At 43.9% G+C, this 14,982-nt stretch overlaps 1 protein-coding gene and 1 non-coding gene across 2 annotated transcripts in view; one reads left to right on the forward strand and one right to left on the reverse strand.

Moving 5' to 3' along the window:
• RALGAPA2 (Ral GTPase activating protein catalytic subunit alpha 2) overlaps positions 1-14,982 on the forward strand; it is a 368,955-nt gene that overhangs the window by 307,397 nt on the left and 46,576 nt on the right. The gene's annotated exons all lie outside the window — the stretch shown is intronic.
• On the reverse strand, positions 3,405-3,542 carry LOC114817295. Its single transcript, XR_003765155.1, has one exon. It is a non-coding gene; the product is annotated as a small nucleolar RNA SNORA7 (small nucleolar RNA).

A 14,982-nucleotide genomic window follows, 5' to 3' on the forward strand; every position in this document is an offset into this window, starting at 1 on the left:
TTGGCTCTATTCAAATCCTGAAAACAGACTACCATACTAACTTCTTTCCTACTTTGATGGCTTTGAGCGTAGGCCTTGGTTTTTGGTTTTTTTAAGTCCTGCCTTGTCTTTTTTATTTTGTATATAAAGGGTTAAGAGAGAAAATAACTATTTGTTTTTATGGTTGAATTTAATGAAACTTAGTAGATCTACTATTGTATTTTTATTTACCTGCCTATGTTACCCGGATTGCCTATATGCCTTAGTGGAGATTGAAGCCCATTTTCTCTTTGAAGAAATCAATTTGCAACAATCAAATCTGTGTCATCTAATGGTTTTAAATTGAATTTTCAAATGTTTTCTCCATTCTCTTGACTTGGCTGACAGATTGTCTTTAGTGTAAAAGGCCAGTTCTTTGGTGCTGCCCCCGTACAGTCGTGAGTTTTGGAGCTGTTCACCAAGTTAGAGGATGTTGTCTCCCAGTTGGATGTTTTCTAGGTTCGAATTGGTTTATTTCTGGCCTATATGTTAACGTTATCTGTCCTAGTGTCATTACACCTGTTTTGTGACTTTAGAGGAAATAGGGGAAGGACTAGAAGGAAGACCTGAGCAAGGAAAGAGAAATTAGACCATAGAAGAACAAGCGGCAGGGGAAGAAAGTCAAGAAGCGAAACCAAAGGAAACAAAATATGTTTCCTCCAAAAGGAGACTGTCAGTGGCACGGATGAGGGAAAAAAAGATACATTTTCCATGAGTTGCAGAGGAACCTCAATTCCTATCCCTTGAAACTGGCTGTGAATCAACTGAAATTCTTTTTAATAATGGAAAAAAACCTTCCTTCCTCTGAATATATATTTTGGTATTTGTTAAGTGCTTACTATGTGCCAAGCACTATTCTAAGCACTGGGGGAGATACAAGGTAATTAAGTTGTCCCACGTGGGGCTCACAGTCTTAATCCCCATTTTACAGATGAGGTAACTGAGGCACAGAGAAGTGAAGTGACATGCCCAAAGTCACACAGCTGATAAGGGGCAGAGCCGGGATTAGAACCCACGACCTCTGGCTCCCAAGCCTGGGCTCTTTCCACTGAGCCACGCCGCTTCTACTATCTGCCTAGTGTGACTTTTTCAGCAGGATATTGAGAACTCTGGGAGAGAATTTACCAACAAATCCTAAACTCTCCTCTCTCTCACCCTGAGCCCCCCATCTCCCCAGGGTTCCAAACCACCCCAGGTGCCTGGAAAGTAACAAAGAGGGGAGGAAAGCCTCTCCCAACAGCTGGGGCAGCATGCAGGGCTCACTCCATGTGGGTGGACTTGGGTCTATGGCAATGAAATCGGGGCAGGTGGCTTCATAATCTTCCCACTAGCCTCCCTCCCTGCCTTCCTCCTGCACTGGCCTCCTCCCCTCGTCTAATGCAGCTTAAAGGTCATTCATTCAATCATTTATTGAGCGCTTACTATGTGCAGAGCACTGTACTGCACTTGGGGTGTACAATTCGGCAACAGATAGAGACAATCCCGGCCCAATAACGGGCTCACAGGTTTTGGGTTCCCCCAAAAAACTACCGTAGTTTGGAGAAGGGAGGGATGTAGTAATTTCAAAGCCCAGTGAGTCTCTCAGCAAGTGTCAAAATACAGTATTTTGACAGCAGGATTTTTGTTTACCTTCTTCTTTCAGTTACTTGACAGTCTTAGACTTCTCTAGAACCTACGTATACATTATGTTCCTTTTTTGAAGAGTTTAGGATGCTTGTTAGAGATAAAAGAAGATTTTAGGTGTGCTCAGGGGTCCCTGTAGATTAGCAGAGCATTGGCTTAACAGTACTTTCCTTTTGAATTTCTGTATAGGTTTAGTGGTCTCCTTGTTAATGCTGGCTGAGTCTGCCTGGAGTAAAACCAATTCTCCTTTGGGAGAAAAAAAATCCTCGGTCCCTCATGTTTCTTCATTGCACAAGCAAAAATGCCCTTGTTTCAAACAGAAAGCAAATTTGCCACTAGTATTGTTTGTTACAATTTTCTTTAAGTGCCTACTATGTGCCAAGCACTGTTCTAAGCACTGGGGTAGACGCAAGGTAATCAGGTTGTCCCACGTGGGGCTCACAGTCTTAATCCCCATTTTACAGATGCGGTAACTGAAGCACAGAGAAGTTAAGTGACTTGCCCAAAGTCACACAGCTGATAAGTGGCGGAGCCGGGATTAGAACCCATGACCTCTGACTCCCAAGCCCAGGCTCTTTCCACCTAGCCACGCTGCATCTTTAACTGATCGACTAAACTCTGTTTAAGGTCCTAAATGTCACCTTTTGGTTTTGCATTTGTATTTGGCCTTCCAGATTGACACAGCTTCCCAAGGAGGATAAGGGTCTTTATCTGCTGTTATTACTCATCTACTAATGCAATGCTTGCCCTTTTTTACTGGGAACAGTGAAGGAGAGAAGCTATTTTTTCTTTTGGTCTTCCCTCCCTAACGCAACCCTAGCCCCTGGTGGTCGTTCATTTTCCTCTTGCTCTCTGGCCAGCAAAAACTCCAGATAATTCTATTGAAAACACAACAGTTCTCCCTGTGACTCTGCTTGCTCTATCAGATGTGGGGAACCCCAAATATTAAATATGCACAGATGGCCCCCCACCCCAAATAACTGCTCTACCAATTCTTTAAGAATCCTGGGATACGTATCATCAGACCCTCCTGAATAAAATGTACTTAAACTTAAATTTATTTTATTAATGATGTGGATATATCTATGATTCTATTTACCTATTTTGATGGTATTGATGCCTGACTCCTTGTTTTGTTTTGTTGTCTGTCTCCCCCTTTTAGACTGCGAGCCCGTTGTTGGGCAGGGATTGCTCTGTCTGTTGCCGAATTGTACACTCCAAGTGCTTAGTACAGTACTCTGCACATAGTAAGCGCTCAATAAATATGATTGAATGAATGAATGACCTTTAAGCTGCATTAGACGAGGGGAAGAGGCCAGTGCTGGAGGAAGGCAGGGAGGGAGGCTGGTGGGGAGATTATGTAGCCACCTGCTCTGATTTCATTGCCATAGACCCAAGTCCACCCACATGGAGTGAGCCCTGCACAATCATGCTTTTTCATCATTTTCCTAGTAATATGGTCTCTTACCCTATGTAGTTACTAATAGTCTTTGAGTTTAGTAGTTACTAGTCATAATATTTATTAATACTACAGCTTGTCTTGTCTTATGTTGTTGAGTCGTCTCTGACCCATAGCAACACCATGGACACATCTCTCCCAGAACACCCCATCTCCATCTGTAATCATTCTGGTAGTAGATCCATAAAGTTTTCTTGGTAAAAATACAGAAGTGGTTTACCATTGCCTCCTTCCACTCAGTCAACTCGAGTCTCCGCCCTTGACTCTCTCCCGTGCCGCTGCTTCCCGGAACAGGGGAGTTTTGACTTGTAGCAGATTGCCTTCCACTCGCTAGCCACTGCCCAAGCTAGGAATGGAATGGATACGTCTCTGCTTGGCTCTCCCTCCCGTAATTGAGACTGGTAGAGGACTGGAAATTCTCCAGGTGTGACCCTGAGAGGGCATTAAGCAGGTACTTATGTGCAAAATACTGTACTCAACACTGGGAAAAAGCACACAGATGATGATCAGACCTAGTCCACGGCCCTCAAGGTTACACTTTTAAGCAACTTGGCTTCTCGTTTCCCCATTTGCCCTTCCTTGGTCCAGAGACTACAGAACTATCTGAAAGAAGAGTCTGCTTTCTTGAACTACTTGTCCGCTTAGCTGACAGTCCTGACAATCTTCCACTGAATCCTTCTCCCTACCTGGTCTCAGAGGGAAGGATGAATAGAGGCCAACATCTATGGAAATGCTTGGCTTTGAGAACATTTATTCTTGTTTTGCTGTCATATATTGCCATTTTAAACCTTTGTTAATTGATCAGACCATTAAAAATATGAGCATATGGGAGTATAAAGTAAAATATGGCATAATAATTTCCGTGATTTTTTCTGAAATGACTTTCTAGTTAAAATGTTTTAAAAATCACAATTGCATGGGTATGTCAATGTATCAGTAGTTAAGTATTATTACCCATTGATGCGGCCTTAAAAAGTTCAAAGGCTGACCTAGTACGGCTTTGTCTTTTCCTCTTTTTACTGTGGTGTAAAGATGTCCTTGTAGCAAGCATTAGCATTTATGTGAAAAATGAAATTCATTTCAGTTTGCGCATAGATTGTCAGAAAGATTAAAGTGTGCATCCAGCCATTTTTCTTCTTTAGAGAAAGCAGCCTTTGATGTGCTAATGCTCTCGTCCTCTGCTTTCATTCCAAAGTGGTGGTCATTGTTTTGAGGCGGGACAAGAGTGTCTCCTTCACATAGGCACATTCTGATACCTTTGTCATCAAACCTTGTTCAAGGTGGGATAATATAATTAAGAGATAATGTTATTGGAATTAATACACTGTGACCAAATGCCAGCCTGCCTCAGAAAGATAAATACCAAGGCCAAGCCAAGGTGTTTATAAACCCTGAAGCAAAGCTGAACATTTATTTCCTAAGTGTCTGAGCTCTGTCCCACCATGTGATATTCTCTAGAGTTCCCTAACCCTGCGTCTTGTAATTTTATTAGGATTTTAATGAAAGAAGGTAGGCTGTTTTGTTGTCCGTGGTTCCAGAATGGTTCCCAACAGGATTCTAATTTCCCTTGAAAGTTTGATGCAAGTGAAATCAGTAAGGGTCAGTCATCAAAGGCTCTGGCAATATTCAGGTTTGGGCAATTCGCAGTCTTCACTTGCGACTTAACTAGAGTGTGTTGATCCAGACCAGGATCAAGTTTCCTTTGGCCCAGTTGTCTGGAGAAATGATTGTAATGGTTCCATGAGTCGGGGGTCTTTATTCCTCAAAAAGAATGTGTATGTGGCTCCTCGCCTCCCTCTTACTCAGAATCTAATTGGAACCCCAGTGGTTGAGTTGACTTGGAAGATATTAGAAAGGTTCAGAATCTGAATGCTGTTAAGGCTCAACCAGGAGGGACATGTTAAGTAATGTTTCGTGTAGTGCAGGATCAGAAATCTGTGAGTCCTGGAAAGATGTGCACCCACACTGTGCTTCAAGCCCAAGAAAGGAGATTTTTACCCTTTTTCCACTCTAGTGTCCTTTCTGGAAAGGAGGGAGCAAAGTGTCAGTGCAGAGAAGAGGAAAACATGGAAGCTGTTACTACTACGGTGAAAGGCACCGTGCTCCTCTACATGTGCTTCATCAGCTTCTGGATCTCAGTCCCTTTTACCCACAAAAGGAGTATTGCCCCAAAGCTTTTTTTTGAGACCACAAGCTGCATTTCTTTAGTGGTCTGGGACTTCCAATTCATCCACTCTGCAATCTTGCCCTCTTGTGTGCGAGATCATAATTAGAGATGTCCTTGTCAATGGCGTCCCTAAGACATTCAGTTGTTCCTAGGTCAACCTGGAACCCTCTTTCCTTCACTGTTTACTATCTGGAGCAGCATCAGCCGGTTATTCTAACCTTCCAGGAATTACCACCCATCCTCCCCTGCTTTCAGACCCCCCCACCTTTCCCTGCTTGCCTGCTGTTAGGGCCTGGACCACTTTGTTTTTATTTAGCTCATCTGAGCAACGGTTTCAATCACATTTTAAAAATCCTCATTCAGAGAACCAATCGGCTGTTTCTTTCCTTCTTATTACACCACCAAAAAAACCCCACAAACCATAAACTTCAGGGATGGCCAAGGTAAAGCACTGAAGTGAAACCAGAGATTTCTTGTTCAGACTCAAATTTTCACACCACCGAAGTAAATTGGTCCCAATCTCTAAACCAGAACGTTGAACATGCAGATGATCCCGAACCTTTCTAAAATTCCCCTCCACCGTATTATCGAGCCAGCACTAGGCCTTTGAAGTTATGACGCACGCATTAATAATTAAGACATTTGGTAAACTCGCCGAACGGAGAGCTGCTGCATTCTGCGGGCCAACAAAGCAAATTTTAATTTAATGAATCTTAAGCCACACTGTTCACTGATGAACAAAGACAGACTGAGTTTTTGGAATCAATTACTCTCTGGGCCCTTTGAGGGGCTCGGATCCTTGTACACCCTGAAGTGGTTGGCTGATGGCAATGAAGTGCAGCCTCCCGGTGGGAAGCTTTCTCCTCCGCTGCCCAGAAGTGCACACAGGGTAGCTCGGAGAGTGCTAGGAGCTTGGCACAGCCGGTTTTCTTTCGGGGGCACAAGGAGCATGATTGCCTGGGGTGGCTGAAGGCCAGCAAGCCTTCTTACTCTTGATGGACAAGTGCTTCTGGCCAGCCAGGGGGAAGCTTATCGAGCCAGTGCTGGGCTTCACATGATTCACAGGCATGTTTTTTCCCCAAAATTGAGACTGCACCGTTCAGCCAGTCAACAAGGAGGTACCTGATTCTGAGACATGCCGCGCGTCCTTAGGCCTTGGACGGCGTCACCCGCACCGGAGTGAGAATCTTTGCCCCTGATAGCTGGTTCCATGCTTACAGTGTCAGGGCTGGAGGGGCACCGATGGAACTGGAGGATGAGGGTGCAAGTTGCTGAGAAAGGACCAGGGAGCTGGAGGTGGAAGACCGGGGGAGAAAACTCTCAGGCTTAAAGGGACCCTGAAAGCTCCCCAACTCCATCTCCTCCAGGAAGTCTTATCTGAAACCACCTCTCCTCTTCTCCCACTCCCTTCTGCACGGCTCATATTTGCTCTTTCATTCATCCTCCCTCCCTTCCCCACAACACATATGTATATATCTATATATATCTGTAATTTATTTATTTAATCTATTTATATTAATGTCTGTCTCCCCTCTAGACCGTGAGCTCATTGTGGGCAGGGAATGTGTCTGATGTTACATTGTGCTCTCTCAAGCTCTTAGTTCAGCGCTTTGCACACAATAAGCCCTCAATAAATGTGATTATTTATTGTAGTAATAATAATAATAATAGCACCCACACCTGCAGGGAGGAGTCCAGAAAAATTCACCCAATCTAGGTGAGTGTAGGCTGAGAGGGGACAATCAATCAATCAGTATTATTTATTTAGTGCTTACTCTGTGCAGAGCACTGTACTAAGCGCTTGATAGAATACAATATGATAGAGTTGGTAGACATGTTCCCTGCCCACAGGGAGCTTACAGTCTAGAAGGGGGGAAATTAGGGTGAACGGGAATCAGGGAAGAGCACTGTGGGACTAGCAAGGGTGGAGAAAGGAAAATTGAATCTCTCCCTAGAGAACTAGCTATTTGTATCACATTTAAATCGTTTGCAGTGAGCTGAATTTCTTTCAACTGAAATCTCCCTGAGGTAGGGATTTTGTTTTTCCTTCCGTGGTTCTCTCCCAAATGCTTCAGATAATCCTCGGCATCCAGTGGGTGCTCAGTGAATACTGTCGAATGGCTGCTTGACCAGGGCACTGAGGGACCCAGAATGTCCCAACCCAAGGAGCTGTGAGTCAGGAGAAGAGAGGCCCAGCAGTCAGTCACTTACCCACACACACCCGATTCCGTAAGCTATATAAAGACAGTTGGGGTGAAGTGAACATGGACGCTCAAGGAAGGTCAGACCTCCCCCGTTTCCCATCCCTCCCAACAACACCCTCAAAATTACTACAGTGGTCACCATTTTGGTGTTGGCAGAATTAGACCGAGTGGGACCATGGGCAAAGAACAGGGAGAAGCACTTTACTAAGTGGCTATAAGAACACAACTCCCAAGATCCCACCTCCTTCAGCAGACTTTCCCCAGCCACGTTAACCCATCGGGCACCCTTAATACTACTGGATTTTGTTTATTTCCTATCCTCAGCACTTTTGAATATATGATTATGATGATAATAATATTTGTTAATTGCTTACTATCTGCCAAGCACTGTACTAAGCCCTAGCTGAGACATACAAGATAATCAGGTGGGACACAGTCCCTGTCCCACGTGGAACTCACAGTCTAAATAGGGGGGAGAACAGGTACTGAATCACCATTTAACAGAGAAGGAAACTGAGGCACTGTGAAGTTGTGACTTTCCCATGGCCACACAGCAGGCATTTTCAGAACTGTGATTAGAACTTTGGATTCTTGTTTATATGTTCAATTACCTGTTTTTCTACTTCATAATGATGATAATAATGGAAGTTGTTAAGCACTTACTATGTACTAAGCACTGTTCTAAGCGCTGGGGTAGATACAAGGAAATCAGGTTGGTCACAGTCCCTGTCCCACATGGGGGTCAGAGTCTTAATCTCCATTTTACAGAGGAGGTAACTGAGGCCCAGGGAAGGGAAGTGACTTGCCCAAGGTCACACAGCAGAGAAGTGGTGGAACTGGGATTTGAACTCAGTTCCTTCTAATAATAATGATAATAATAATAATTATGGTATTTGTTAAGCACTTATTAAGTGCCAAGCACTGTTCTAAGCTCTGGGGTAGATATAAGGTAATCAGGGTTTCCCATGTGGGGCTCACAGTCTTAATCCTCATTTTACAGATGGGGCAACTGAGGCACAGAGAAGTGGCTTGCCCAAGGTTACACGGCAGACGGGTGGTGGAGCCGGGATTAGAACCCAGGTCCTCTGACTCCCAAGCCTGTGCTCTTTCAATTAGGTCATGCTGCTCTGTCCATTACACCATGCTGCTTCCTTACTTATTGTTGCTAAATATACTCAAACCACTTTATATTACATCCGTCTTTACAGGCTATTGAGAAATAGTTTTGGTTTGTCTTCCCCTTTAGATTGTGAACTATTCTGTTGCCTTCTGCCAAGTGTTTAATATAGTGTTTCACACTCAGAAGGCCCTCAATAAATGCCACCGATTGATTGATGGATTACAACAGAAACCAAACACGTTCCCTGCCCTCAAGAAGCTTAATAGGAGAGATGGACAAAAAATGACATACAAATTGATGGGAGCAGAAGGAGCAACAAGGATTTAACAGCCTATGGATATGTCAGGATGAAATAGCTCTATAAATAATTGGTTATACAATTCTACGTACCTTTGTTCATAATTGCTGAGGTTGGGAATAAAACTGGGGAGAGATGTTGCCTGGCAGGTGAGACGGGAGAATGAGGGAGAAATACGGAAAAGTGGTCGAAAGGCAAGGAATGAAATGGAAAGAAAGGTTAAAAAAAAGGCAGAGGGAAACCCCATTGGGTGGAAAGGGATGAAAGGAGGAGACGCAAGAACTCTACAGTGCCTGGCACATAGTAAGCACTTCACAAAGACCATCATTATTGTTTTATTTTTAGCCTGCTAGTCAAAACTCAAATAATAAATGGCCACGTTGCTGGAAATGGGGTGCACCTTTTGTGTTCGGGAGAGCTCTACAGAGACCTTAGCCGTGTTGAGCACAAAGATTCTGCTGGCAGGATGTGGTTTTTAGTATCCAGTCTCCAGCTTCTTTGAAAAGTAGGTGTTCTGTACTTCTACAGTAGATCAGTTCCCCGTAAACATGCAGTGCCCCGTTAATAAGTTCCACTTTATCACTCCTCAAATAACCAGATAAGAAGCAGGTTCCTAGAGTTTTTTCCGTTTGAATTTCCTTGAACATTTGTAATGAAACCTACTTTTCAGGCAGACATTCTTTGTTCTTGTCTCATACCGAGTGGTACCTTACCAGGATAGGAGCTCACCGTTTGAACTGCAAATTTGTGAGGAAAAGGATTTCTCAAAACAAAATTATAGATAAATTGTTTTACGGAGAATTTAACTGTATTGGGGATAAAGGGTTATTCTGCTTCAGAAACGAGAAATGATTTTATGGAAGCTTTTGAGCGTGAGATGTTTTGTGACATTCATGTTTAAAGAGAAAATGCAGTGCATTTGCTAAAGAATAACTTGAATATTTGCCTTTTTCTGGCTCACTGATTTTTCTATTTGTTGATCATGAATGTGGTCATGAGGGCAACGATAGAACAGTTGTGTGAGTCTGGAGACCAAAGCGCTGTTCCTCTCTAAGATACAGCTCTATTTTGTGCAGTTCTGAAGATATTCATTCGGTAGTATTTATTGAGCACTTACTATGTGCAGAGCACTGTACTAAGCGCTTGGAACGTACAAATCGGTAACAGATAGAGATATATGTTAAGGTGTTGATTTATAGAGGATTTATTTTACACTGGGTCCTTTTCTATAGAAGGTGTTACCTGTTGGACATGTAATAGTTTTGAGTTGGTTCATATTTCCCTTTTAATGCCAAAATATGGTCTCATTCTGTGAGTCAGTGCTTTTTACAGAGGGCTTTGGGCAGAGTGCCATGTGATACATGAGTCCTGCCCTCAAGAAGCCTAATACGCAAGGCAGACCTTAGAATAAATAAAAGGTAAGAGGAAGCAATGGTTTAAAGATCAGTACATAGAGCAGTGTCCGAAGATTTCCACCCGCTTGGATGGCCATTCGGCTCCGGCACTCTGGGTCCAGCTGTGGTGGGGGAAAATAATAATAAATAATAATAATTGTGGCACTTATTAAGCACTCATTATGTGCCAACTACCGTTCTAAGCACTGGGATAGATTTAAGTCAGTCAGGTTGGGTACAGTCCCTATCCCACATACTGCTCCCACTCTTAATCTTCATTTTATAGGTGAAGTAACAGAGGCCCTGAGAAGTGAAGTGACTTCCCCAAGGTCACACAGCAGACATGTGGGGAGCTGGGATTAGAATTCATGGCCTTCTGGCTCCCACGCCCATGCTCTAGCCACTAAGCCACACTGCTTCTCTGAAAATCGTCAGTAAAAGTGATGGGGGGAATCTGAGAGAGCCTGTGCCATCCTGCTGATCCAGCCCAAATCCTGGCTCTTGCACAGGATAGTGCTTAGAGAGGAATAGATCAGGAGAGGTGAAAAGTACTCTGAGGCTTTTCTATAATTTTTTCTCCCCCACTGTCGGTAGATATAAACATTTTCCATAGAAAGCAAATACAATAAATATTGACTTTCCTGCATGAATGGAATCGGCTGATACCGATTCCCGAAGCTCCTCGGTGGTGCCCAGATTCAAACATAGGTCCTGCCTGGGAGATTCCCCAGGTCCCCAAAAAATGGGAGGGGGTGGGACAGGCTGACTGGATCTGAGGCTTTTAAAGACTTGTTCTAAAACTCTGCTTCCAGGTGCTGTCCAGCCAGAAATTGATCGTATTTGTTGAGCGCTTATTGTGTGCAGAACATTGTACCAAGCGGTTGGGAGAGTTCGGTATAACAAAGTTGGGAGACATGTTCCAATTTAAGCCTCCAATGAGGCCCTCGTGATGCCTTTTCAGACACTCTTCTTCTCAAGGCCATCCTCTTACGCAGAGGAAACTGTCATGTGCCCAGAGAGCCCACTTCTAATCCCGGCTCCGCCACTTATATGCTGTGTGACCTTGGGCAAGTCACTTAACTTCTCTGTGCCTCAGTTCCCTCATCTGTAAATTGGGGATTGAGACCGTAAGCCTCACGTGGGACAGGGACTGTGTCCAAACCGATTTGCTTGTATCCACCCCAGCACCTAATGATAATAATAATAATAATAATGGTATTTGTTAAGCACTTACTAAATACCAAGCACTGTTCAGAGTGCTGGGGTAGTTACAGGGTAATCAGGTTGTCTCATGTGGAGCTCCCAGTTTTAATTCCCATTTTTTACAGATGAGGTAACTGAGGCATGGAGAAGTTAAGCGACTTGCCCAAGGTCACACAGCAGAGAAGTGGTGGAGCCTCGTCCTCTGACTCCCAAGCCCAGGCTCTTTCCACTAAGCCACGCTACTTCTCTAGTACAGACCCTGGCACATAGTAAGTGCTTAACAAATACCAGATCATTATCATCATCATCATTATTATTATTGTTGTTACTTAAAGGGTCAGATAAAGAGCAATGCATTCGGCCATTGGTTGGTTGTTTTCTTCAGGGCCTCTGCACTTCCAGTTCCCCAAGATCTAAGGACAGATGGCCAGGCAAAGACCTCCCTCCCTCGCCCCGCTCAACCAGTAGAGCAGCTTTTCACCAAGGCTCAAAACGATCATCTGAATTTTATTCTGTGGGTTTTGTCGACACTCCTGAGCCCCAGAATGTCATGGTTTCTCCGGTTATGTGAGGTAGACTTCCAGTTCACTCTAATCCCACCACATCAGTATAATCAGAAAGAGTTGTAAAGAATGGGTGCAGTCCCTGGGTTTCCTGTATTCTTAAATTGCTAACCCTCCAAAGGATAGGAACCAAGTCTAGTTCACACCTGTGTATTCTCTCCCGGCGCTTGGTATAGTGCTCTGCATAGAGTAAGCACTTAAGAAAGAATACTAATACTTAGTAATGCTCCCTCTAAACTGTAAGAGGGTTAGAAAGAGCATCAATTCTTTCGAAATGTGGTGTTGGAGAAGGCTTTTGCGACTACCAAGGACTGCCCGAAAAAGACTGCCCGTCTTTGGAAGGCCAAATGACCCGACTTAGATCAGCATATTTTGGACATATAATCGGGAGGACTAATTTTCTGGAGAAGACACTAATGGTAAGAAAAGTCCAGGGAAAACATGGAAGAGGCAGACCAGCAGCTAAATGGATAGAGACCATAACAATGATAATGGAAGAACCGTTAGCAAGGTTAAGGATTATGACAGAAGATAGGACGTTCTGGAAAAAACTTGTCCATAGAATCGCTATGTATCGGAAACAATTCGACGGCACTTGGTAATCGTGATAAAGACTCTAAGCTGTTTGTGGGCATGGAACATGTCTACTGATTCTACCTAGGGAAGTAGCACGATCTAGTGGGTAGAGCACGGGCTTGGGAGTCAGAAGGACCTGGGTTCTAATCCCAGCTCCACCTCTTGTCTGCTGTGTGACCTTAGGCAAGTGACTGCACTTCTCTGTACCTCAGTTATCTCAACTGTAAAATGGGGATTAAGAGTGTCAGCCCCATGTGGGATAGGAACTGTGTCCAAACTGATTAGTTTGTAGCTACCCCAGCACTTAGATACATAGTAAGTGCATAACGAATACCATTATTATTATGATTATTAGTAGTAGTATTAACTCTGTTATATTGCATTCTCTCAAGTGCTTAGTATAGTGCTCTGGACACTCAACAAATACAGGTGTTTAGTACTGTAATCTGCACAAAGCGCTCAAATCTGATTGAACGAGTGAATAAATATGAAAATTATTATTACTACTACTAGTTTTACTACAGAATAGGTAAGTTTCCAAGCCGGTTTCTTTGGTGATTGAAGTGCTGGAGTTTTCGAACCATTTCAGTCTTTGTGAGCAGGCCCAGGGAGCTGTCCTTAGCACCACTTTCAGCCGCCTCCCTCCTTTCCCCTGACTCACAACTTTCACTGCTGCTCTGGAGCTGGATAACAGTGGATGGGACACTTTGCCTTTTCACCTGATTTATTATTGCTGCATTTAAATTGGCCTTTCTAGTCAGATAAACTCCGCATATTGTTCTGTTCTTTCTGCCAGGAACCAGTCGTAAAAGAAAAAAATGACATTTGAAGATGGTGGAAAATATGCTTTCCTTACTTAGCTTTTGGTGGCCAACCCACCGGATGCTATTTGTACCTGCTTTCAAGAGAGCAGATGAGGCCCCAAGCCTTAAGAAAATTCATGTGTGCTTGGGGCTAGGTGGTGCTCAGGAGACAGCAAGTGAACTAATCACAGTCTCTAGCCCGTTCAGCAACTCAAAACTGAGGTTATAAAAGCACTAAGCAAAAGCACCCCAATAATAATAGCTATAGCAGAAAAATAATGTAAATCAAATACATTCTAAAGGAGACCCCCACACACACCTCCAGATGAAAGTAAAACGTTTAACATAAATTTTATGGGTAAAACTGTCTCCAAGAGAACGATCTGTAGGTGCAGGCCCTCAGCATTTAAAGTGGCAATAAGATGATAGTCCACAGGTGCCGAAGGAACAGTCTTGCCGCAGAAAAAGCACCCAAAAGTCTGGACTCCTCTCACAGCTCTGGTTCAGGCCAAGGGAGCAGAACTATTTTTCCCACCTTGTGGATCTCTCTCTCCCTTTCCTTCTCCCTCCCCCTGCCTCTCTCCTTTTCTTGGGGTCCTATGGGAGCTTTTTCCAATGACTGGCTTAAAGTTGCCCTACTCACATACCTTATAAGATGCTTTCATTCAGCCATGGATGGTTACCAGACTTAAGATTTCTTGTACCATTTCATGGCTATTTTACAGAAACTGCTCCTAATACCAATTATTGTCCATTTCTTGGAGAATGGCCTTGGCCACCAAAATGACATTTTGTTCAATTATATTTGCTGTTTTCAAAGAATTTCCATCTCTTCCAGTACATATCATCTACTGTGTCCAAAGTCTTTCTCAGGTTTTAGGATTTTTCTCAGACTTTGCCCATAATTATAGCCCTGTGACCTGATTCAGACTGGGAGGGGATCGGGAAGATGATGAGGGGCGGGCAGGAGCCCTGACCTGTTCACATCAGTGGCCTCAAGACTTTGTTGCTTCTCTCAGGCCTCAGACTCTCCAGCCTCCCTGAGCTAAGCTTCACCATCCAGCTCTGTGCCAAGTAGGGATAGTCACAGACTCCCCCTTCTCCTCAGCTCCTCTCTCCTCTTCCTCCTCCTCCTCCTTCTCCTTCTCCTCCTCCTTTTCCTCCCAACCGCCAGAAATGTAATGAACATTGCTCTGCCTGGAAACTGGTTTTTATGGGATCTTTTTTGAAGGGAACACTGAAAAGATATGTTCAGCAAGACTCTCCCACCCCTAAGGGACCTCCCTAGAGTGCAGTTAGCAACTGGCAGTGGGATCGGGGTAAATGTTCAGGTTCATTACAAGGTTTGCAGATTGTTGACCTGTCCACAAGGCTGCATAATTGCCTGAATATTTACCTTTCCCATCAAACTTCGTTTTGTCCCCCTAGATTCACGCCCCACTTATTTTCAGCAATAGGGCACGCTTAGTTGATGATTCAGTTTGCAGAGTATCCAGGCCCCTTGCTTCCCTTACTTTTCACTCTGTTTGACTTCCTGCCTTGTGACTATTTCAT

The sequence above is a fragment of the Ornithorhynchus anatinus genome, chromosome 1 (assembly GCF_004115215.2).
Source record: "Ornithorhynchus anatinus isolate Pmale09 chromosome 1, mOrnAna1.pri.v4, whole genome shotgun sequence".
NCBI lineage: Eukaryota > Metazoa > Chordata > Mammalia > Monotremata > Ornithorhynchidae > Ornithorhynchus > Ornithorhynchus anatinus.